Source organism: Carcharhinus amblyrhynchos, chromosome 18, assembly GCF_965287045.1.
Source record: "Carcharhinus amblyrhynchos chromosome 18, sCarAmb.v2.hapA, whole genome shotgun sequence".
Lineage (NCBI taxonomy): Eukaryota > Metazoa > Chordata > Chondrichthyes > Carcharhiniformes > Carcharhinidae > Carcharhinus > Carcharhinus amblyrhynchos.
In genome coordinates, this window is record NC_137341.1 from 6265080 (window position 1) to 6291553 (window position 26474).

A 26474-nucleotide genomic window follows, 5' to 3' on the forward strand; every position below is an offset into this window, starting at 1 on the left:
GGCAACATCCCGGTAAATGTTTTCTGTACCCTCTCCAAAGCATCCACGTCCTTCTGGTCGTGCGGTGACCAGAATTGAACACCGTATTCCAAACGCGGCCTGACTAAGGTTCTGTGAAACTGCAACGTGACTTGCCAATTTTTAAACTCAGTGCCCCGGCCGATGAAGGTAAGCATGCCGTGTGCCTTCTTGGCTACCTTCTCCACCTGCGTTGCCATTTTCAGTGATCTGTTTAACTATTCATCCAGATCCCTTTGCCTATCAATACTCGTAAGGGTTCTGCCATTTACTGTATATTTCCTATCTGAATTAGACCTTCCAAAATGCATTACCTCACATTTGTCACGTGCAAGAACACACTGCATTCTGCAATCTCTCCCTATTTAAATAATATTCTGCTTTTCTATTTTTCTTGTCAAAGTGGATAACCTTACCTTTCCCACAATTTACTCCATCTACCAGATTTTTGCTTGCTCACATCTGGATTCCTTTGCAAGCTCTATGTGTCCGTTTTGCAAATTGCTTTTGTACCTATCTTTGTATTGTCAATAAATTTGACTACATTACACTTATTCTTTTCGTTCGAGTTCTTAATATAGGTCGTGAATTGTTAAAGCCCCAGCATTTATCCCTGAGGCACTTAATTAGTTACAGTTTGTCAACATAATGAAACCGGCCCGCTTATCCTGATTCTGTTTCCTGTTCGTCAGCCGATCCTCACTTCGTGCTAAAATATCAGCCCCGACACCGTGAACTCCTATTTTATGTCATAATCTTTTCATATGGCACTTTGTTGAATGCCTTACAGAAGTCCAAAATAGTGCATCTACTTCTTCTTTTTTCTTTATGGTAATATTTTGAGATGGATAGAAAGCTGATTAGCAGGTAGGAAGCAAAAAGTCGGCATAAATGGGTTTTTTTCTGATTGGCAGTCAGTGACTAGTGGGGTTCCACAGGGATCTGTGCTAGGACTCCCAACTGTTCACATTATATATTAATGATTTGGAAGAGGAAACTAAATATATTATCTCCAAATCTGAAGATGATACAAATTCGGGTGGGAGGGTGAGCTTTGGGGAGGATACAGAGATGCTTCGGCGTGATTCTAACAGGCTGAGCGTGTGGGCATCTGCAAGGCAGATGCGGTACAATATGGATAAATGTGAGGTTATCCACTTCAGTAGCAATAATAGGAAGACAGATTATTACTTGAATGGGTGTAAATTGAGAGATGGATACTCAACGAGACCTTGGAGTTCTCGTGCGTTAGTCACTGAAAGTAAGCACGCAGGTACAGCAAGCAGTAAAGAAGGCAAATGGTATGTTGGCCTTCGTAGCGAGAGGATTTGAATATAGGCATAGGGATGTTTTTCTGCAATTGCATAGAGTATTCTGTGAAGTTTTCGTCTTCTTATCTGAGGAAGGATGTCCTTTCTAGGGAATACAGCAACGGTTTATTTACCAGGCTGATTCCTGTAGTGGCGGGTCTGTCGTACGAGTCGGTGAGGATTATATTTACTGGAGTTTAGAAATGTGAGCGAGGCTCTCGTATAAACTTAAAATTCTAACAGGGTAGATTCAGAAAGACTGTTCCCAATGCTGGAAGAGTCCAGAACTAGGCGTTGTAGTTTGAGGATAAACCTTTTAGAATTGAGGTGAGGAGAAATTTCTTCACCGAGAGGATGATGACTCTGCGGAATTCACTGCTACGGGATGTTTTTGAGGCCAAAATGTTGTCTGATTTCACGAAGAAATTAGATACAGCTCTTGCTGCTAAAGGATCAAGGGATATGGGGGATTAGGATATTGAATTCAGCTATGATCAAAATGAATGGCGGAGCAGGTTCACAGAGTCAAATGGCCTACTCCTGCTTCTAGTTTCTATGTTTATTGTTGCATCCTCAAAGAACTGTAATTTATCAAAAACAACTTTTCTTTCGTAAAACCGTGTTGACTCTGCTTAACTGTATTATGATTTTCTAAACGTCTAGCAAGTACTTCCTTAATTATAGATACCAGCTCTTTCCCAATGACAGATGTTAGACTAACTGGTCTACGGTTTCCTGCTTTCTGCTTCCTCCTTTCTTGAATAAAAGTGTTGCATTTGCAGTTTTCCAATCTGGTGGGAGAATCTCGGGAACGTCGGAAGATTATAAACAATGAATCCACGTACCATCTCTGCTGTTCTTCATTTAGCCGAGGTGTTTTTTGTTTACATCTACCTAACCAGATTGGATTTCAGTCAAATGTCTCATCTGAAGTGTATTCTTCTAACTGGCACTGTCAGAAGTGTATTTCTCCAACTGGCACTGGTAAAGTATATTCCTCCAACTGGCACAGTTACTGAAGACAAATGTTTGAATTGGGTTAGAGGATGATATTTATAAAGTGCTATGATTCTGGTCTCAAATACTGTGGCAAGAAACAGAGAGAAAGCTAGTAAGCTAAACAGTGAAAGCCAGTAAACTGAACACGTAGCTAAAAGCATAGATACTGCGGATGCTGGAATCCAAAACAAAAACAGAAAATGCTGGAAAATTCTCAGCAAGTCTCACAGCATCTGTGGAGAGAGAACAGAGCCGATGTTTTAAGTCTGAATGACCCTTCATCAGAGCTAACCGTAGACACCGGTAACTGCTATTTGATCAGTTGTCGCCCCTTGCTTCAAAGAGGGATATTATTGCATCGGAGGCAGTTCAGAGAAAGTTCGGTAGATCGATTTCGGGGACGAAAGGGTTTTCTTATCGGAAAGAATGCTTGGGCGAGAGATGATCTTATCGAAAGTATGAAATTCGAAGAGCGATTAACAAAATAGGTGCTGAGAGGATGTTTCTCTTTGTGGGGAAAGCTAGAATGTTTTTTGCTGGGGCACAGTTTCAAGATAATGGTCTCCCATTTAAGATGGACATGAGGAGGAATTTCTTTTCCAAGGGTTGCTAATCTTTGGAATTCACCATCCTGAAAAGGATTGGCCCTTAAATATATTCAAGACTAATTTTTGATCTACGAGGGAATCAATGGAGGCAAACAAGAAAGTAGAGTTTATGTCCCAACCGCTGGATATTGGTTAAAAACTTTTTGTCCATCAGTTCAATGGAAGGCATTATGAGTCGTCTTTTCAGGGTAAGACTACTGTAAGAAATAAAACAAAGAATATATTTTATAATAAAAGTAATTGAAAATAACAAATATGGAAGGAAAAGACAAAAGTCACTGCATCTGAAACATGTTTGGTAAAATGGTAATTAAATTTACATATCATTCCAAGTCTTGTTTGCACTTCACACCAAACAATTACATCCAATTGCAATTTTTGGTCATGCTTTTCTCTCAAAATCATTAAATTTCTTTCCCAATACTCTCACTAGCACCTATCTGAGATATTTGGATAAAAATGAAGAGGGTATTAGGAAGTCAAGATATACGAGAGATGTTCTGTGCCCACCCATCAGTAACTACCCATTTGTACCCGAAGGCAGTGGTGAACGTATCTTGCTTTGGCAGATAATTAGCGCGCATTACCCTTCTCATAGGAATGTGGGAGAGTAGGTGAAATATATCAACACCTAACCATTTATAATCTTTAATGCTTATTGGAAGCATCCTGATCACGACATGTGTACTATGGCACTGAATAAAAAGTAATACCAGGTTGGGCTAGGCGTCATCTCCCGTGATATAATTTCTGCGTATGCTGGTTTTGTTGCCTCGGAATGACTGTGGAGAATTATCTGAGTTAACAAAGAGCCGATGTAATCGTCCTACGTGGTGCAGCAGACCGCTGGACGTAATAGTCAACTTTGACCTTGAGTACAGTCCTCAGCAGGAAAATTGTACTGTTGACTTGTGGGGATAGTTCCTTGGAGTGATATAAGGACCGTTATCCTTGCGGTCGGCTCTTGTGGATCGTCCTCTACTTCAGCAGCCATCAAATAGCATTACCGCTTGCCTGCAGCTTCGTTCACGCGCAAAGGAATTCCTGGTTCTTTATTAGTTTTCTGTTGATCTCCTGTTACTTCAGTCTTGATAAAGGATGCTAATGGATCGAGATGCTTCTTCAGGGTCACTGAAGATCTGTATTTATCAATTTTATGCTTCTGTGACTAATATGCTTCTTACAACCATTTAAATCTGCATCAAAGTTGCACTAATGAGCCGACCTTTTTGAATTGGATGTAAACACTTCCAGTTGAGTTTCTCTATTACACAAAAAAAGCTACTGGTCCAAGCTTAACGGGGGTGGCACAATGGTTAGCACTGCTGCCTCAGCAGCAGGGAATCAAGTTCGATTCCCGGTTGGGTACTGTGTAGGATTTGCACGAAGTCCCTGTATCTGCATGGGTTTCCTCCAGGTGCTCCGGTTTCCTCCCACAGTTTGAAAGTGCTGGTTGGGTGCATTGGCCATGCTAAATTCTCTCTGTGAACCTGAACAGGTGCTGGAATGTGGCGACTGTGAACTGTAACTTCATTGCAGTATTAATGTAAGCCTAATTGTGACACTAATAAATGAACTTTAAACTTTAGAAGACCAAGCCTAAGAAGTTGTAAGGAGGTCTTTGCAGGAATGACACAGGCTGGATTTGCCACAATTGTGTCCAATGCATAGGTCGTACCAGGTAATCCGTCCAATGTCATTCATTTTTGTAGACTTTTTAATGGTTTAATATAATTGACTAACTTGCTATGCAATTGCAGATGGTATTACTGTGGGTCTGATGTCATATGGAAGTCTGACCAAGTAAGGACATTAATGAATCAGATGGGTTTTTACAATGGTTTCAATGTCACTGTTACTGAGATTAACCCTTTAATTTCAAATTTTATTAACTGAATTTAAATTCCACCACCTGACGGCGCAATTTGAACTTTTGATAATAGCCTGGACCTTTGGATTATTAGTCCAGTGGCATTGCCGTTAAGCCGTCATCTCAAAATTTATATACGTCAGGTAATTTATTTTCAGATTTTATAATGTATCTTTTTTTAAATTAGAAACCAGTTTTCATTTGTTCTTTGTAACATAATTTTCCACATACCTTTTGACAAACGCATTAACCAGTGCAGAAAAGAATCGTAGTTCAATATTTCTTTCGAATGTCTGCAATTTTAGAAGATCTGAACGATTCTCTCCGTAAATAATTTGTAAATAAATCCAGTTTTGAAAACTCAGCACAGTTCTCAGTGGAGGTAGTTATTAGATAGACACAGCACAAATAGTACTATGATGGTGTTTTCTTAGTTCAGAGACCGTCAAAACCAGGGTCCAGTAATTAGTCTTCTGAAGGCATGTGTAACCTATATCCATAATATAAAGAAAGAACTGAAATGGAGGAAATCATCATTCAAAATGATAGTATCTCTTTAACGTAGATACTTCAAAAATACTTTAAAATATTTTGTTAACTAGATAGGGAAAATGAAAAACTCCTCAACCTGCAATTATGCAATTATATCTACTGTCATCTCCGCCAAAAGAGTTGCCCCTCTCGAGAGCAAATCCATGATGTGCCTGAAAAATGACATAATATTTCATGTTTAATTTCCCTGTAAGTCATTTTTTAACACAGTAAAGTTGCTGTTTCCCCATGCATGTGAATGTCATCCTTCCTATTTTGCATTGACACACATTTTCCAGTTTGTAATTTTTTTCCTTAATATAACGTTACAATGCCCGCGAAAACAATACGAAACATTAATCCAGAATTTGCAGTAACTTGTTGAAGATTGGCACTTTCAATTAGACTTTGTTTTTGCCCATTTAATCGCCATAATATATGCGCTGCAAGTTACTGGAAGTGAATCAGAAATGGCACAATGCCCTCTGTAGGGAATCTGGGATCTGAAGAGCACCTTAACCCATCAAATTGAAGAATTATGAGAAGCGAGTAAATTAGACTGGAGTGGATGAATTCAGTGTCCAATCAAGTACAGAAACAGAAATAAAAAGAGAAAAGAAAGATTGGATTAAGAGAGGAAAAGAGACAGAAAGAGTAAACAAAATGCACTTTTTAAATCTCCGACATTGTTCAAAACTTGAAGGAATGAAACTTTATATTTAGACTAGTTCATTTTCAAGGTTAGAGAGGTTGACTGACAGATTTAAAATCACGTGACTTATCTTTCTTTGGCGCATTTACTTCATACTCCAAAGATTTATGGGTTAGGTGGATCAGCCACGCTAAATGCCCCCTTAGCGTCAAGGGGATTAGCAGGGTAAAAACGTGGGGTTACGGGGATAGGGCCTGGATGGGGCTGTTGCCAGTGTAGACTCAATGGGCCAAAACAACCTGTAGGGATTCTGTCATGAAAGTCTCGAACTTCGCACCAATCAATGCATCTGAATGATGAGTCAGACAGCAAGATGGTGATTTTGTGAAGCTAACAATGGAGCAGTACATCTCTGACAACTTTTCAATTTTTCAATCGTGTATCTGTCCTTTCCTAAAGTTGTACTTAAATGACAGCAAGTACTATTAACCTCTGTTAGTTTGATAGCAAACTTTAGGCTGTTTTCTGCAACTATCTTATTTTTCCAACTACACTGTGATTCCTGTCCCAATATTCCAAAAGTGTTTGTGCTTACTTAGCTCGCTTCAATTCACAGAATTATGTTTCGTATCGATTTAGTTCAACTGTAGAACACCTGTTAATCACTTTATCTATTATTTTGATTTTCTGAGAGCTGAACATTATTTTAAATTGAATTTAAATCAATCGTGTTGCTTCTTAATGGATTTTCACCCAGTTCGTGAGCGTTGCTGACTATTTTTAAGATTGTTCAAAAAAAAACAAGTAGACTTCTGTACATGTCTGGGTTGGAATAATGTATAATTTCATAAATATAATAAAGTAGTGTCAATTACCATTATAATTTATTGTATAAAGTTTGGCCAATGAGATTATTGCATTGGTAAGATCAATAAGTATACATTTTACTACTGTAAAACATGATTATAATATTGCAATTTGCAGTCTATCCCAAGATTCTTTATTGTAAAAGACAATTCTTACGAACTGAGTCTGAACATTATGCATGAAAATAGCACATTTCGGTGTTAGCAATCCATCTCGTCGTTGATTATACAATGGAAATAGTATGGGTTACCAAGAAAACGCACCGTGCCTATATGTGGACACCAGAGACAACACACATTTCAATTTAAATGGTAATTGAATTTCTTATTAGTTTATTCAGACATACAATAAATCAGCAGATAAACTAACTATTTACTATTTAACCCTCACTGATACTTGAAGTCAGAATAATAATATATTATGGAATCCTTAAGATTTCTCGCATCCTTCTTTAGAATATTTTTTGCTTTTTTAATGTAACAAGAATATTTCAGCTTCACAGAAATTCCTTTTGTCGCTGTGACAATATTCTGGTTAGTAAAGATGTCGCAGAAAACTGCCGGAAATATACTTGGTTCAATGGCACCTTACGCTTCAAATCAAAGCCTTTTTAACTCCAGCAAACGGGGGAAAAAAACCTTTCTGAATGTTCCAGTAATCAGTATTAATTATTTCTCATCATCTGAGTGAATAGGAAATTGCAGCCGTCTAATAAACTGTTTAATTGTTTGGATCTGCTATTGGAATTTCATCAGACCTGATTCTGTCTTTAATGGCTGCAGCGATTACAGCTAATTACATCTGCTTCTATAAAAGCTTGTGTATTTGTCCCACCCAGAGATGGTCAAAACATGAGCAAATTAAATCACCTCCTGATTAGCAGGCAAAACTACATTTTCAAAAATTGCACTGTCCTCGGAAAAATATGATTAACACACATTTTAGAATGTGAATTATGATGAAGTTCACGTCCATCACAAAACTCCACGTCAGTTAGTTGTTACTTGTCCCTGGACTGACTACCGTGGAAACTGGGTAATCTGTATTAAAGACTTATTCTTAACCGTATGACATTAAACTAAATTAGAATCTTATTTATCTCTTGTAGAGTCAATTTGCATCTTAAAATTTGAACTTCTAAACCTTTGTTCTCCATTGTTTGTAATGTATTCTTTGATTCAGTGTATTTATGAGTTATAAAATGTAAATAAGCGTATATAAGCTTTCAAGTCTTACTGCCGCTTGTCAAGGAAGGCTCTGATTTGTATGTCACCATTCTATTTGTGTAACAAAGCTTGAAATTACATTTGTTGTTCGTTAACTGTGTTTCAAATTTCTAGTGCGATATGACTATCAAACACTTAGTCCAATTTCTGTCCCTTTCAGCATTCTGAAGAAATCGTTCCCTGCATAGCTTCCTGGTCGACTCAGCCATCATCTCAACACCTGCTCCCCTACCACAGCATCTTCCAAGGCAACCTCAGGAGTTGCTACACTTCCCCTTTCAGCTTCTCCCTTTTCATTGACCAGGAGCCCATTCTGGTTCCTTGTGAAGCAGTCCAGACAGTCCTTCTCCCCTGCTCGAACCCAATAACCCTGCAAGTTTTTTCCTCAAATACCCATCCGATTTCCCTTTGAAATCGCTGATCGTTTCTGCATCCAGCGCCCTTGCAGGCAGCGAGTTCCAGGTTATTACCACTTGCTGGAAGATAGTTTCTTCCTGTCGTTCCCCCCGCAACTCTTGCCCAAAATCTTAAATCTGTGTCCCCCAAATCTTGTACAACCAGCTAATACCTTGTCTGAACCTGTGATAATCAAATCTCACTTCAATCTCTTTTGCTGCAAGCAGAACAAACTCCACCCTTTCCACCCTAACCTTATAAATAAAACTCTCCATCTATGGGACCATTCTGGTAAATCTTCTCTGCACCCTCACAAGGACCTTCATATCTTTCCTAAAGTGTGGTGACCAGAGCTGGATGCGGTGTTTAGGGCTGCTCCTCACAGCACCAGGTACCCTGGTTTGATTCTGACCTTGGGTTACTGTCTGTGTGGAGTTTGCACGTTCTCCCTACGATTGTTTGGGTTTCCTCCGTGTGCTCAGGTTTCCTCCCAAAGTTCAAAGGTGTGCAGGTTAGCTGCATTGGCCACGCTCAATTGCCCTTTACTGTCCAAAGATTTATAGGTTAGGTGGATTATAAGGGTAAATGTGTGGGGTTAAGGGGATAGGTTGGAGGTTGGCCCTGGGTAAGGTGCTGTGTTGGTGAGTTTGTGCAGATATTATTGGGATGAAAGGCCTCCTTCTGCTCTGTAGGAATTCTGTGATTCAGTATTCTAGCTGAGGTGAAACGAAGTCTTTATAAATGTTCAAGATAACTTTCCTGCTTTTGTACAGAATGCCTTTAAGAAGCTTAAGAGCCCATATACTTACTAATCACTCTCTCAATATGACCTGCCACCTTAAAAGATCGATGTACATGCAACCCTCTTTCTCTCCAGTCCCTCACCGTGGGAGCCTCATGGGGTTATGAGGGAGTTAATTTGTATTTCCTGGTAGCCAGGAGCTGATGTGGTAGCTAGGGATGTAGTGATGGCCAAATGGATTCAGCGGCAACCCCAATCAGGATGGGGGAGCCCCTGAGACCTCCTTGATGGGCTGGGTGAGTAGGGGGAAGATCATTCATGTTCTGATCAGGGCATCCTTCAAATATGGCATTCCGATCTCAATGCAGCCAGGCTTTGCTAGTGTGTTTAGGCCCTGTCCCCCTGCATGACTATGTGAAGCTCTCCCAGCTGTTTTTGGCACAGTGGGGTAAGATCTGGAGAGCAAACTGACGAAACATGTCTTTTTTCCCTCGCCAGAACCAACACTCTTCCAAATTCTGGTAAGATTGCCTCACGATGTTTTTATCCAGTTGTGCATTGGCACCGTTATTTCATCAGTCTCAGTTTTGTTAATCAGCCCTTCACTGCCCACAGGGCATTGGGCAGTGCCAAGAGGGCAGGGCCTAATGGGGGCGAGTGGGTGGGGGGGGGGGTTCCCACTGCCCCTCTACAGCAGGATCGGTGGGTGAGGGAGGAAAGAGGCTGATTGGGGTGGAATCGGGAGATCGGGACGGGACTGCCAGTGGGGTAGGGGGTTGGGGGACTTTGGTCAGGTTTGGGGCTGGCCCAGAAACGTCCAGAAATACAGTGATTGGGCTGTGGGGAGATAGATGGGGCAATGAATGGCTGGGGGGTGGGTCGCAGTTTGTTGCTGTGCTGGCCTGTGATCGGGAGTCCGGCAGCGTTGAGCTACCGCACATGCGCCGATCTCGGCTCTGACAGATCAGCGCGTACTCAGTGGCCCGCTCAGCGCTATGCTGTCAGCCTCTTCAGCAGGAATAGGCCCGCCCACTGATTTTTATCACGATTCGCACTAGGGCACACTACGACGCACAGAGTGTAGGAGATTCATTTTGAAAATACCAATTGAAAAACAGCGGGAGTTACTCCAGTTTTTACGCAAATTCAGCACTTAGAATTTTTTTGGGAGAACCCTGGCCGAGGACCTCCCACTTGTCACTTACAGCCTGGAGGAGGATTCTTAGGGAGTTGTCGCTGAACCTTCCCTGCCCATCACCTGCTCTCTTCTGTCAGCCATATATAGCTGCTCCATATTTCCATCATGGTTATGCTTAGAAAGCATGCCACTGCTGTGTCTTCCTAAAGTGGATCATAAATCAAGCTCCAAATATGGAGTACCCTAGACTGGGAGCATTCCCTCAACAATCAATCTCCCTCATCTGAATTCAAGGCAGCAACTTCACGTGCTTCTGGGTCTGAGAAAGTGAACCACCTCTTCCCCAAGGAAACGAGCCACTAAGAATGTTACCTTTTCTCAAATGGCCTGTTTTTAAAAAAAATGTTGGCCAAGTTATAAGTACCTAGCTATTTTAAGACAAAAACAAAATACTGCAGATGCTGGAATCTGAAACAAAAGCAGAAAATGCTGGAAAATCTCAGCATCCAGCATCTATGGAGACGGATTAGAGCCAACGTTTCGAGTCTGGATGGTCTTTCATCAGAGCTCTGCTGAAGAGTCATCCAGACTTCAAATGTTAACAGATATTATAGGGACTGGGGACCTCTCTTCAAAAGTTGTATCTTCTCACTTTCAGAAAATACAAGAGAGATAGGTTCATAAACTGCATGCAGAAGACGACTAGAGATGTTATACTTTACTAACTCACTTACAAGTTTATTACAGAACTATTTAACACACAGTACACTCTATAAATTGGGTAAGTACATTGCAGCATTAATGACTATAAAAGATAAAAATAATAGTCATAGTTCTAATAAAGAATCTGATAAAATTTTAAAAATACAATGTCACAGCTAAAATCAATTTAAGAATACCCATCAATATTCAAAGTAATGCTTCACCTGAGCCCCAAATGAATCTGTTGTTGGGTAGCTGAACAGAAAAGCTGTCTGCTTTCCGATATCCAAACCCTGGATAACTGGAGAAATACTGAGGGGCTGCCCCCATTACCTTTCTACTATATTTCTGATTTTCTGAAAGGAAATTGGAAGAGTTATACACTTCTAAACCAGATTATATTATTCTTTAGCAGCACCTCTTTGATTAACTCTTCCCTGAAATGTCTCCTTATTGTTCTCTATTATTTACTTATTAAATCGGTTTTATTATTCACACCTTGAGCCAATGTATGATCATAACATTTTAAAATGTGCCCTTAATAGCTTTCCTGTTTACCTCCAATTATATATATTTTTATAGAAGTGATTTTAAACTTTTTATAGAAGAAAAGATTTTGAAAGTCTGCATGACTAATTTGCTGAGATAAGATTGAAGAATGACTCCCGAAAGATGAGGAGAGACCATATCGTCATAAAAGTTTTTAAGATTCTTTTGAAAATGACTTTAAAGCCTTTTTTTGTTTTTGCTTAGTGTGAAGAGAACTTGAAAGGACCTGGAGTTACCTTATGCGCAGCACACATTTGATCTGTTTAACATCTGTCGGAATCAGAGCTGTCAGCAAGTGCTGGACAGGTATATACTCTGAAATATGTTGGTAAAAATGGCTACACTCGAATACGGTCGTCTTTCTCAATTGTAAAGGATATATCCTAAATACGTATGAGTTCTACCTATTTATTCAAATGTGTCCTTCACATTCCCTTCCAAGAGCCTTAATTCTGCCGCTTTGTGAAAATAAAAAGAGTTAAAAATTCACACTAACCTGTGTCAATGTTTGCTAATATTTATACACTGCACCAAAACTTTCTTCCTCCAGGAAAGCTGGTAACTCTGACACAGTCCTGTGTCAGCCGTCCCTTTAAATTAGTGGCTGTGACCTCCTTCCGGGTCACAGCCTGCCAGCTCAGTAATTGGTTCTCCCACCCTCTGAGCCCCATTGGGCAGTCGGGTCACCTTCCGAAATGTTGTGGGCCAGAAACCCAGCCGGTGGCTGCTAATTGGAGGACTGCCGTGTTATCTGGAAGCAGGAATGGCAGGGGCGGGAATCAGTGAGCCACTCACTTCTGGAATGTATGATTCAACCCGCTGTCTCCCTAATATTATTTTCCATGGTTTTCTGTGAAACTTAATTTATGGCACATTTTCCACATTTACCCTGAAATAAACCTTTTGCCACCTATGCACAAAAATATTACCTTCACCATTGCTGGACCTTCCCCAAATACATTTTATCTTTTTCTTTTCGTTCTTCTTTGTCAGTTTCCACTGCTGATTTTTCCAGAAATCCCTGTGAACTCCCTCCTTCCCTTCAAAGCTCAAATATCAGGTTAAATATCATTTCACCCAGGTGTGGCCAAACCGCAGTGACTTGATTCTTCGAGTGTGGCATGCGAAAAAAAATTGGCTGAACACCTTTTTTTGCATCTTAATATAAACTGTGTTATGAAACCCAAGCTTACTTGGCCATGGGGATCGAGAGGTCAGGAACTCCAAGTCCTGACAGTCTTGGAATTCCCACACATGCACAGACTGCGCACATTATTCCAGCCTTGGATAGACCGTCCGCATCTGTGCAGAGAAAAAAAGGAAAGGGTGCAAAAAGCTGGGTAGCCGAGTGCGGAGCTCCATAGCTGGAATTTTCCTGGAGAGAGGGACAAAGGAGAGAGGCAGAGAGTGGTCTCAAGAAGTGTCCCAGAGGCAGGGACAGTAGACGCATACAGGTCCCAGTTGAGAGAGGAGAAGAAGAAGAAATCTCCACTTAAAGAAAGCCTTGCTGGGAACAGATGTTGAAGTGAAGTGGACTCAGGAGAAGCCCTGGCAATCAAAGAGGGGGAAAGAGAAACCCTGAAGAAAGATCCAAGAAGGAAGCCAAAGGTCGGTACTCTGTGCTGTTGGCCCTTTGTAACCGTTGTGTTTTGTTTAGGCGGAACTGAAATTGTGCTTGTAATCGGACGCTCAAGTGTACTCGGGTGTCCAGAAGAAGAAGTCTCAGAAGGCAAGATTGAACCCCTGCATGGGCCATTGTTGAAGCCGACTTAGAGTGATTTTTGAAGAAAGTTCTAAGACGTGACCTTCGAAGGTGAAGAATAGAAACCCTCGTGACACACTTAGGTTACAAATGTGTTCATAAATGTAAGTTGCATTTAAATCGCTTTTGATCAAGGGCGGGATTTTCCGATCTCGTTCACCCCCAAACTGGAAAATCCCACCCGAGGTAAAAGGACCTTTCCGTAGTCCACCCCTTGCCTGTTCCGATTCCATGGCAAATGGGACAGTAAAATTCACCCCTAAGTGTTAACACTGTGTAAAGTTTGTGACTGAAAATGACATCCAATCATTCTAAGAAACAAAATATGAAGATGAAAATGGAAACAAACCAAAATGGGAGGAAAATTTTACATTTCACCATTAAAAGCAGGAAACCCATGTGCTTTATCTGCAATGCATCACTCGCTCACTCATTCAACAAAGCCAGTAACACTGAAAACTTCACAATCTTTTCGTCCCGAGTATCCTCCTAAATCAGAACTACAGAAAAATAAGTTAACCATGTTTAAATCATAACGAAATAGACAGCAGACACTACATTCAATATTTAGTAAGGAAGCTGACACAACGACCAGAGCTAATTTTGTAATGACATGGAATGTTGCTCATGCTAAAATGTTCATACTCTGATGGAAAATTGAATAAGAGTATTGGCCAGGCAATGACCATCTCCAACAACAGAGAATCTAACCATCCCCTTGACGTTCAATGGCATTACCGTCACTGAATCCCCATTTAGAAACATCTGGGAAGTTACCACTGCCAGAATCTCAAAATTCCAATTGCGTGCTACCCTTCAGAGAAGCGTATTTCCCGGAATGAGGTTAGTAAAGCTGAAACGTCATGCAGTCCTTGCAAATCGACACCTGATGGAGCTCCTTCGTATAGCCTTGGCAATGTCAAGAATCGAGACAAAGGCCAGATAGAGACCCACAAGATCTCTGTGTAAACTTAATTCATGTCTGCGACTCTTCAACATCTGAAGATTATCATATGTGGCTCTTATGTTCAGTAAGTTTGGCCATCCCTGATTTTAAACTATGGTAATAACTATATGTGAAAAATTGAAAAGTTAACAAAAATTTGAACCATTAATAACTGGCCATCAAATTGGAGAAGTCTGTTTTGAACAGTCTTGTTTTGTGAACAAGCCATTAGTCCACATGTTGATGAGCATAATATTTATGTCAAAATATTTGGTGAGTGTTTGTTTATTTTGTTTGTGAAAGGCATAATCTTTGTCCTTACTCTCGCTGTTCAATTGCGATTTATGATAATTTTACTTAAAAAGTTAAAGCACGTCATACGGCACAGTATGTCCTTAAATGTCCTCAAGTGACTTTCATGGGTAAAGTCAACAACCGGTTTGCACGTATCAAGATCCTGTACACATCAGTTAAGACAAATGTTGGTTTGGAAAACAATCTGTTTTGATTGTACTAGCACGGCATTTTTAACATCCAGCTGAAGCACCAGGGCAGGCTGGGTTGACTAAAGACAACGTGCACTGAAATATCAACATTGATAATGAGCTCAAGTCAGGGAGTCAGCTTTGATCCCATAATTTGCTGATTACGGCCAAATAAGTCAAGCTGACACCTTATCGGTGTTATTTTGTGCGTGCCGCACTCGCGAATCACATTTCCAGGATGGAAAACTACTAACGGTGCAATTGAAGGGGGAAGTGCTAATAGAGTGGAAAACTGTCAGAGCAGTGGAACCAAGAGCAGCTGTCTGCTACAGAGCAAGCCCTGGAGCTGACACCAATAGAACCAGTATGTGCATCACTGGATTAAAAAAAGGCTTGCTTTTTATGACCAGTCTGTATATGTTATTATCTCAGTTCATTTATCTGTTAACCAGAATCAAAGTTGCGATTTTAATTTGGTTTAAACTCAGTATTTATTCCAAACAAAAAGATCTCTCAAGTTATTTCATTTTAAAAAGACTATCCTTTTTTCCTTTAAATGTTTAATTGAATAAAAGGTACAACATATGAAAAAAAACACCTCTACTAGTTGGAGTCATAATTAGCACAAAGGAAGATGGTTGTATTTGTTGGAAGCCAATTATCTAAGTGCCAGTACGTCACTGTAGGAATTCCTCAGTACAGTGGCCGGAGCCCAACCATTTCCGGTGGCTTTATCAGTGATCCGCCATCGTAAGGTCACAAGTGGGATTGTAGTGTTCAGTTCCTCTTACAACACCTCCAATATCTTGCATGCAACAAATCCTGGACAATACTGAGGCTTGGGCTGACAAGTGACAAGTAACATTCACATCACACGAGTGCCAGGAAACAGCAATCTCCAACCAGTGAGAATCTAACCATCTCCCCTTGATTTTAAATGGCATTACTATTGTTGAATTCTCCATCAGCAGCATCTGACAGGGTTATCATTGACCAGAAACTGATGTGGTTTCACTCAAAAAGCTCAACATTATCCAGGAAAAAGCAGCCCACGTGATTGGCATCCCATCCATCACCTTAAACATACACTCCCTGCACTGCCAATGGACAGTGGCAGTCGTGCGTACCGTCAACCAGGTGCCCTGCGGCAACTTGGCAAGACTCCCGACAAAACTTGTCATACGTACATCTTCCTATCTAGAAGGATAAGGGCAGCCGACATATGGGAGCACTGCCACTTGCAAGTTCCTCACCAAGCCACTCACCGTCCTGACATGGAACGTTATCACCGTTCCTTCGCTGTCCCTGGGACAAAATCCTCAAATTCCCTCCCTATCAGCTCTGTAGCTGTACCGACACCACATGGACAGCTGTGGCTTAAGAAAGCAATTCACCACCACCACCTCATGGGGAATGGGCAATGAAGGCTGGCCTAGGCAGTGGAGCCAACATTCCATGAATGAATTTTTAAAAAGCAAAGTAATTGGCTTAACAGGTTCCCCATTCACCTCCTTAAAAGCTGACTCTGTCCACTGGCACACTGTGGCAATAATGTGTACCATCTGCAAAGTGCACTGAGCCAACAGCATCTTCCAGACCAATGATATCTATTTTCAGAAGGACAGGAGCAGCAGGCACATTGGAACACCACCCACGTGGTTTGGGTTTTCATCGCAATGAATGTGTTATTGAACAGAATGCAGAGTGAAGCGAGGATAAACACTGCACAAACCTGGAACTGGGGCCATGCTTATCAATCTCCCACTACCCAATCCAATTCCTGTCCCTTTATCTGGAGGACCTGTTTCTCAAAAGATGTGAAAGATTCATTTCCAATTGCAATTGTACCTGTCTTTTTAAGCACCACCTTCTCAATATAAAAACTGAAGTGCTTATATTAAGAAAGACCTGAAAACAAATAGTTTGACCCAAAAATATATTAATTCTACACAAAAATGCCCTTACAGCTATTATTGTCATGTTATTCAGAAAAGCATGATTTTTGTAAGGTATTTAATGCTGAACATTAGAAACTAGCATTAAACAAATAAGGTGTGTGCAATTCCCTTAATCACAACATACTCCTGATATCAAAACCTGCAGATTTAATAAAATTGTAGAATCCCTACACTGCAGAAGGAGACCATCAAGCCTGCACTGACAACAATCCTACCAAAATCCTATCCCTGTAACCCTGCTAATTTCTGGACACTTAAGGGGCAGTTTAGCATAGCCAATCAACCTAACCCGCACATCTTTGGCTGGTGGAAACTGGAGCACCTGGAAGATACACACACAGACATGGGGAGAACGTGCAAACTCCATACATACAGTAACCCGAGGCTGCAATTGAATCCGGCACTGTGAGGCAGCAGTGCTAGGTGCTGTGAGGCAACAGCGCGAACCGCTATGCCACTGTGCCGCCAAAAGGATCTCGTCATGATCCTGACTTCTGAATTTTGCTCTCCTGCTCCAGTGACGTGACCAGGATCACACGCGTGAACCTGGTTTACATTCATTTCAATACATTTAAATATAGTAACGGAACGCACCCCCCCCCCCCAACCCCACCCCACCAGATATTGACCCCCTGACCATAGGTGTGGTTTACATTAGGTTCACCCAGATGTGAGCCTGTCGTGAGGATCTCAGTGGGGCTGTAAAGGTGAGTATAGCCCCCAGGGGAGAGGAATGTGGCGAGACAGTAGCCTGGCAATGCTCCTGGCACTACACCGGCCTATGCCAGAAGAGGACCCCAGTGGAAATCTCATGGAGGAGGATGGTATTTGTTTATTTGCGGTGGGCAGCAGATATGGGAGCTCAGAATGCGGTGACGGCCATTTGGGTGGAGGAGTGTTCCGGCACTGACTGTGGTTGGGAGGAATGGGTTAAAGGTACGAGGGAATGTAGCAGCACTGACTATGTGGGCAGGGATTTGGGGGGAAGTGGTCTAATGCTCAGGGGAAAGGGGGTGGGGGGGGGATGTACCAGCACTAACTGTGTGGGCGAGGATTTGGGGGGGAAGGGGGTCCGATGTTAGGGAGGGGGCACTGGCACTGACTGGTGGGAGGGGTTGGGAGGGGTGGGGTAGAAATGCTAGCCCTGATCAGGGGGTCGGTGAGGAGAAATCCCAGCTCCAATCAGGGAGTGGGGAGCAAAGAGGAGACCCTGTGTGGTGGGGGAAGGGGAGGTCATTGTTTGGTTTGATTGGGGTCCTTTAAACATAGTGCCCCAGCTAGGCTTTGTTGGTGTGTTTAGGCCCTGCCTAACCTATTTGATACCGTGAATCTCGCCCAGTCTTTTTTTGTGACAGGGTGTGGTAAGATCCAGAGAGAAAGCTGGCCTGCTTCTCTGGAGAGAAATAGGCCCGTTTTCTCGCTGGAACCAACACCTTGCCATCTTTGGATAAGATTTCCCTTTCCCCTTCCACCACCCCATACATCTAGTGCTAATCATCCAGTCTGATGTTGAATCTTGGACATGATAGATTATCGTTCGAGCATTCTTATGTACTCAACTAAATTTGACCTGTACCAGTCATTTATCATAGCAGCAAGCAAGAAAAATCATTTGTATATAATTATACAACATTACAGAAGATCAAGATACAGAAAAAAACATTTATGGTTAGTCTTGAACCTGTTAATTTGGCCAATCACACTGATAATGGCCCCGGTGCACCTCAGTACCTCACACATAGTTATATTTCCTCATCTACAGTCATTTCCCCTCTTAGCACTTTTCAAACTTTGAATTTCGATCCTTTTAACAAAGAACAGAGGATCGTTTATGCTCTGAGCATCTCTTTGACACTACAAATACTACACCAGGCAGGCCGCATGCAGTAGGGTGAAAGAAATGATAGAAATTTTGCCCGAAGCAGTCCATCTAGTGGTCTGTCTGATGGTCGGTGATATTTATCATAATTGAGCTTGATAGATTGGAGTGCCAGACAGCCCCAGGTCTTAAGTCTCCACTCAGTGGATCGCAAGGCAAGTGCTCTTACCAGTCGGGTACTGGTTGCCTCCAAACACATTGACCCTGACATGTCAATCATACCTGAGAACTTCCATGTGGCAAAGCAAGATTAAATACTAACTCCGCTGTAGATGACTCATACTCAGTTTGAGTCCCAGTCCAACAAAGGAGATTGATATACATTTGCCAGGAAATTGTAGACGCACATTATTTAAAATTTGGAATAAACATTTCTAACACTTTTGGAACATGTAAGTGATTGCTATTTTATGAATCTGAAATTTTAGACTATTTAATGCAAGCGTAAGATGAACTGACCAAAACTCAAACTGGGGTCATTCAGGTTCTGGGCTCCACAGTCTCCAAGGACTTCAAAAGCTGGGACATCATATTAATAAGGTCTTTAAACATGTCACACATATCCTACACTATACATTTCTGTACATCGGTGTTAGAACATGGAATGAGCACGATGGGGTTGATTTTAACAAGTGAGGCATATTGTGTCTTCACTCAGGAGGACTGTATGTCTATTCGATCCTCACAATTCCTTTAATCAATAGCTTGATGCAAGGTGGCAGCAGTCAGCGCTGCAGAGTGACCCAGCAGCAGTCGGCACTGCAGGGTGACCCAGCAGCAGTCCGTGCTGCAGTCTCTGTTTCGACAAATACAGCATTTGCTGAAATGAGTAACTATCCTGCAGTCTCCGCACGGAGCTGCATGTTGTTTCAGACACATGGGCCTCTTGTATGTTGCTCCATGACCATTCTATAAACCCACGTAAAGCGGTACCTGCAGATTGTTTCTACAGTTAATACTGAGCCTTTTGTGTCAGATCTCTCGATCGTGATCAGAGATTGGATGTTCGGAAAGACTGATAGCGAAAGTGTCCAGGATGATTTTATGTATGGTTGATGGTGTTGGAGGAGGGGTGTAGTTCTAAGAACATAAGAAACAGGAGCAGGAGTAGGCCATCTAGCCCTTCGAGCCTGCCCCGCCATTCAATAAGATCATGGCTGATCTGTCGTGGCTCAGTTCCACTTTCCCGCCCTCTCCCCATAACCCTTAATCCCCTTGCCTATCAAAAACCTATCAACCCGCTTCTTAAATATATTTAGCGAGGCAGCCTCCACCACTTCAACGGGCAGAGAATTCCAGAGATTCACCGCCCTTTGAGTGAAGAAGTTCCTCCTCAACTCCGTTCTAAACCGCCCCCCCTTTATCTTGAGGCTGTGCCCTCTAGTCCTCTGATGAAGCACTGGTCAATTAACTGCTGCTGAAAAACTCTGGATGCAAATGGATATTGTTTTATTCCTGCCTGTCTTCCAACCCAACTGGATTTTCTTAATCAAGGGACAGAGATCTTCCTGCTAGCCAAAATTCAATCGCTACTCTTGTCGCTCTGGAAAGTTGTGGAGGATGCTGCAGTTAACCACATTCCAAAAGTATTTGTGAACTGTACTACAGAAAACCTCCAGGCTTCTCCAAGCAGAAGAAGCGTGGTTTTGAATTCCCAATGCCTTCCTCCGTGAGGCTCTGGTGTTCGCTGTATGTCCATTCAGCTGCTGATGCAGAATCCAAGGATGCGCCATGAGTCAGATATGATGAGGATAGCGAGCTTCTGTCTTGTCAATGCTGGAAACACTCTGCTTGTCTGACAGCAATGCTCCCTCAAAGCTGCACGGGTGCGCAGCAGGATAATGCTTGGGAATTTGTCACAGATGGAACAAACTGGCTTGCACAAGTAAAGTTCCTTTTAAGATGCACAGAAGCATGTCCGCATTCTTAAAGGGATCACATAGTGCAGCAAGCTGGGTGTACACAGCAAACAAAGGTTAAAGGGAAAATTGTCTGGCAGTATCTGTGGAGAAAGAACCAGTGTACAGGGGCTCAATTCTCACACCATTCACTTGCAATTGGGCTAAATTGTTTTAGGCCAATTAACCTCTCTCAGAACTTCACAATTTCTGATGCATTGACCTAAAACACGAACTCTGCATCTGCTAATGTTACGCCGCTGTTTAAAAAAGGTAGCGGGCAAAAGGCAGGGAATTACAGGCTGGTTAGTTTAACGTCCGTTGTTGGAAAAATGCTAGAATCCATCATCAAAGAAGAAATAGCGAGACACCTACAGAAGAATTGTTTGATAGAGCAGACGCAGCACAGATTCGTTAAGGGGAAGTTGTGTTTGACAAATTTATTGGAATTCTATGAGGATGTGACTAGTGCGGTAGACAGAGGGGAACCGGTGGATGTGGTGTTTCTCGATTTTCAGAAGGCGTTTGTTAAGGTGCCGCGTAAAAGGTTGCTTCAGAAGGTGAGGGGGCACGGAGTTGGGGGTAAGGTGTTAGCGTGGATAGAGGATTGGCTGTCTAATAGGAGGCAGAGAGTTGGTATCAATGGGTGCTATTCTGATTGGCGGTTGGTAACTCGTGGAGTGCCGCAGGGATCGGTGCTGGGGCCTCAGCTATTTACCATTTATATAGACGATCTGGAGGAGGGGGCTGAGTGTTGGGTGACGAAATTTGCTGATGACACAAAGATAAGTGGAAAAGCAAATTGTGCAGAGGGTGCGAAAAGTCTGCAGAGGGATCTAGATAGGCTGAGCGAGGACCTGGCAGATGGAGTACAATGTTAGCAAGTGTGAGGTTATCCACTTTGGCAGGAATAAAAGGAGGAGGGATTACTATTTAAAGGGCGAAAAGCTGCAGCATGCTACGGTGCAGAGGGACCTGGGGGTCCTTGTGCATGAGTCGCAAAAACCCAGGCGCAGCAGGTGATCAAGAAGGCGAATGGGATGCTGGCCTTTATAGCGAGGGGGATAGAATATAAAAGTAGGGAGGTCTTGCTGCAACTGTACAGGGCATTGGTGAGGCCGCAGCTGGAGTACCGTGTGCAGTTTTGGCCGCCGCACTTGTGCAAGGATATTTTGGCCTTGGAGGGAGGGCACAGGAGGTTCACTAGTCTGATACCAGAGATGAGGGGGTTGGACTATGAAGAGAGACTAAATAGACTGGGTTTGTATTCGTTGGAGTTTCGAAGGATGAGGGGGGATCTTATAGAGACGTACAAGATAATGAAGGGGATGGATAGGGTAGAGGTAGAGTGATTCTTCCCACTCAGAAAGGACAGCAGGACTAGAGGGCACAGCCTCAAGATAAGCGGGGGGGGGGGGGCAGTTTAGAACGGAGTTGAGGAGGAACTTCTTCACTCAAAGGGTGGTGAATCTCTGGAATTCTCTGCCTGTTGAAGTGGTGGAGGCTACCTCGCTAAATATATTTAAGCCACGGGTAGATAGGATTTTGGTAGGCAAGGGAATTAAGGGTCATGGGGAGAAAGCGGGAAAGTGGAACTGATTCACTTCAGATCAGCCATGATCTTATTGAATGGCAGGGCAGGCTCGAAGGGCTAGATGGCCTCCTCCTGCTCCTACTTCTTATGTTCTTATGTTCTAACTCTGTTTCTCCCTGCACAGATGGCGCCTGACCTGCTGAGTATTTCCAGCGTTGTATTTTTTTCAGAATTCTGGCATCGCAGTCTTGCTGTACTAGGCTCCAAGGGGAGGGCTGGAGGATGGGTACAGTATGTAGGCATCACTTCAATTGCCAGGAAAATGGCATGACCTGAATAATGCAATGATGGTGATCAGTCACCAACTAGACATTACAGCGGGTTAAAGTCTTTTCGTGAATGTTGCTGGCTCGTTGCAAGTGTACTGATGGCAGCTTTGGTTCAATCAATCACACCCCGCTTTTGGGGAAATTTGCAATATTACCAGAACCGGTATCCCTTTACTGTAGGTTTCTCCTGCCCAAGATAAAACCTGATATGCTTGTTGGCCTTGGCGAAGCTGCTAACTGCTTGCAGCTTGCTTCAGTGAGGGAAGAACTGAGACCAAAAGACCTTAATTAATCTGTCTTTGTAAAATGTTTACCTTATAGGATTTCCAAATTTAATATCACTGTCTGCTGTTCCGAAATGAAAACTTAAAGGAAAATTCAACATCTTGAGGAATGATTCTGTGAAAATTTGAAACGGTTTATTAAGTATTCCATTTACAATCCTTACTTTCAAAATCCACGTGGCAATAATTTTAGTTCCCCGGAGCCAATTTTGTACTCAAGAACTGGGGCAGCAATTTCAAGAGCTGACGTGATATTCCACGTAACATGATTCCTGTCTGAAACCAACCTCACAAAACATTCAAATTTGATTCAAGTTATGTTATTACAACCTAACGGCCATTTTCAGAGTCTTCCAGCCAATAAATGATGCATCCTGTTCCTGTCCATCTGGCAAGTGTGGTGCAAGTCTTAAAGCGATCATTCCAATAACGTTTCCATCTGCCATTGTCAGATAAAGCTGTCGAGAGGCAATTCTTCTTGCTTGTGCACTTGTAACTTTAAAGGTTTGAAAGTGCTTATATAGTTGCCTTCTCAGCTTTTGAACGTCAAAGTTAAAACTTCTAGGAATTCCACCCTGAGAGACGGAGGAAAATAGGGAATCACAGATGGATGGAGCAGAAACAGCTGGAGCTAGAAGGAGGGATGCTTGGAGGAGTATTTACCTTCCAACAGAAACTCTCAGCTCAGAATATCAAACCTACAATTATTTTGCTACAATCTCCCCAAACCCCAGTTTTTTAATCCAAGAATGAAGCCACAAGGTTCTACTGTTTAAAACAGAAGAACTTTTACTACACAAGAGTCAAACAAAGCAAACACTAAATGCTATCTTGCCTGACCATCTATATTCTAACACCCAGAATCAACGTAAGTTTAACTTGAATTTACAGGCAAATTGCAGGTGAAATAAATGATAAATTACACATTAAAAAGTAGGTACCAGTAAGGCAGATACCAATAAGGCAGATCTTGTAAATTGCCTCAACAGTCCATTAATCTCAGTCACAAAGTCCTTCACAATTCTGTCTTCCTAATGAAGAATTTCAGTTCCTCTTCTTCTTTGCCTGATCCCCTGTAGATAGCAGCGTGCAACTAACATGAGCTCCGGGGAACCGATTTTCACTATAATTGGAACGTGTTTGCAGAACCTCCTCAACCTGCTTGTGACAGTCTGGTGGTATGGATCCACCAGTGTTATCTCGATGAGAGAAGCAGCTGCAGCCACTGAATTACTGCCTATTCTCAGCTTCCGGATCTAGCCTCTGTCTTCTTCAGTCCATCTGTACTGCAGTATTAAGATCATCATCTGAGCTCTAATAGTTCTCTGTCCTTTAATGTAATGTCAACCAGTTTAAGGCTCTCCTGAAGTTTTGGTTTCCAATCTCAGTTTCAATCCCAGTTTCCTGATAGAAACTGAAAAGGTCAGTATCCTTTCTCAGGAATTAAACATCAGCCGGTGAGTGAGCAGAGTGAACTGAGCTTGCTGTGAGATAGTTTATAGACAGTAGAGTTCTGGATGAGCTCAAGCCAAGCGGTTTCACTCGGTTGACATGAAATGGTCAAACTTGAGTGTAGCAAACGCATGGATGAGGGTTTCAGCAAAAGGTGAGCTGAGGCAAAAAATAGGGACAAAGATATTGCCGAGCTGGAAGTAAATGATCTTGATAATAGGGACATCGGGAGGTTGGGAAGTCAGCTCAGGATCACCGAGAAAGGCAAGGCTGTGAACAGTCTTGTGCAGCCTGAGACAGTGGTCAGGTCATAGAATCATAGAATCGTACAGTGCAGAAGTAGGCCATTCGGCCCATCATTTCCACACTGATCACAATCCCACCCAAATCCTATCCTCTTAACCCCATGCATTTTACCTTAACTCGTCCCCTTGACACTAAGGGGCAATTTAGCATGGCCAACCCACCTAACCAGCACATCTTTGGAGTATGGGAAGAAACTGGAGCACACAGAGGAAACCCACGCAGTCACGGGGAGAACACGCAAACTCTACACAGGTTGCGACCCAAGCCGGGAATCAAACCCAAGTCTCTGGTGCTGTGAGGCAGCAGCTAATCTCTATGCCACCTGATAACTCAGGGACAATGGAGAGGATAGAGGGAAGTGGTGCTGAGGTAGGGTAGGACAATGTCAACTTTTGCAGGTTTTGATCTTAACCTTGTTTTTGCTCTTGGATGGCCCCTGTTCAGTATTCTACCATTCACACCCCCTCGCGACCCATCTTTTGTTTCATTCTTGTTCCCTTCGCTACTCTCTCTGGCTATTCACATTGTGTCCCATGGGTCTGTCCTATCACGAGTTGGCTTTTTGTTTTTTTACCCCCATTTCCCCTATTTCACTTCTACGAAAGGTTTCTAACTTGTTCCAGTTCCAATGAAACATTAGCTCTATTTTCTCTCCCCAGAGATGCTGCTCTGTTTCTTTTTCAGATTTCCAGCATTTTGCTTTTGGGTCGGTCTCTATGATTCTATAAAAAGTAATTGTTTCTTTCTCTGACAAAGTAAAGCATGGTTTCCAGTCACGAATCCTTGTCTTTTCCTCATTCTCTAGCTGGCTAACTATCTTCCTTTTATGCTCAGTTTCTGAATTTAAGAACATAAGAAATAGGAGCAGGAGTAGGTCATCTTCGACGTTAATATTTAAAAACAAATGTATCTGCAGCTGGTTTTTGAATCATCTGAAAAACTCAGCCAGGGACTGAGAATTCCTCTTATTCCTTAAGGAGATATATCCTTTACCTGGACTGAGAAAATGCTACAGGGCACACTGGCAATGTGTACACAGTTTCATACATGCTCCAGACTTCCTTTAGCTGACAGAGTGAGATCTCTTGGGGCAAAATACCTTTTGGGAAAATCTAAAGCCTTCAAGTAAAAAGACCAATGAAAGAAAACATTAACCAAGGACATTCAAAAAATACAAGAGGTAATTTTGTGGTGAAATATAATTGAAGCATATAATTTTATGACTGTCTCATGACCAAAGTCTGTTTATATATTCCATTGCGAAAGAGAAGGAAGTTAAGAAAGGTATCCATTTGACCTACAGTCATAAAGTCCCAGAGGTTTACAACATGGAAAGAGGCCGTTAGGCCCGACTTGTCCATGCCGCTCAGTTTTTACCACTAAGCTAGTCCCAATTGTCCACGTTTGGCCCATATTCCTCCATACCCACCTTACCCATGTAACTGTCTAAATGTTTTTGAAGAGACAAAACTGTACCCGCCTCTACTACTATCTCCAGCAACTTGTTCCAGACGCTCCCCGCCCTCTGCGTGAAAAATTGCCCCTCGGGACCCTTTTGCATCTCTCCCCTTTCACCTTAAACTTATGCCCTCCAGTTTAGACTTTACTACCTTTGGAAAAAGACGTTGACTATCGAGCTGATCCGTGCCCCTCAATATTTTATAGACCTCTATAAGATCACCCTGAAGCCTTCTACACTCCAGAGAAAATAAGTTCCAGTCTACCCAGACTCTCCTCATCACTCAAGCCATCACATCCTGGTAGCATCATATTAAATCTTTTCGACACTCTTTCTAATTTAATAATATCCTTTCTATAATAGGGTGACTAGAACTGCACACAGTATTCCAAAGATGGCCTTGTACAAGTTCAAAAAGATATCCCAACTCCTGTATGCAATGTTCTGACTGATGAAACCAAGCATGCTGAATGCCTTCTTCACCACTCTGTCCACCTGTGACTCCACTTTCAAGGCGCTATGAACATGTACCCCTAGATCTCTTTGTTCTATAACTCTCCCCAGTGCCCTACCA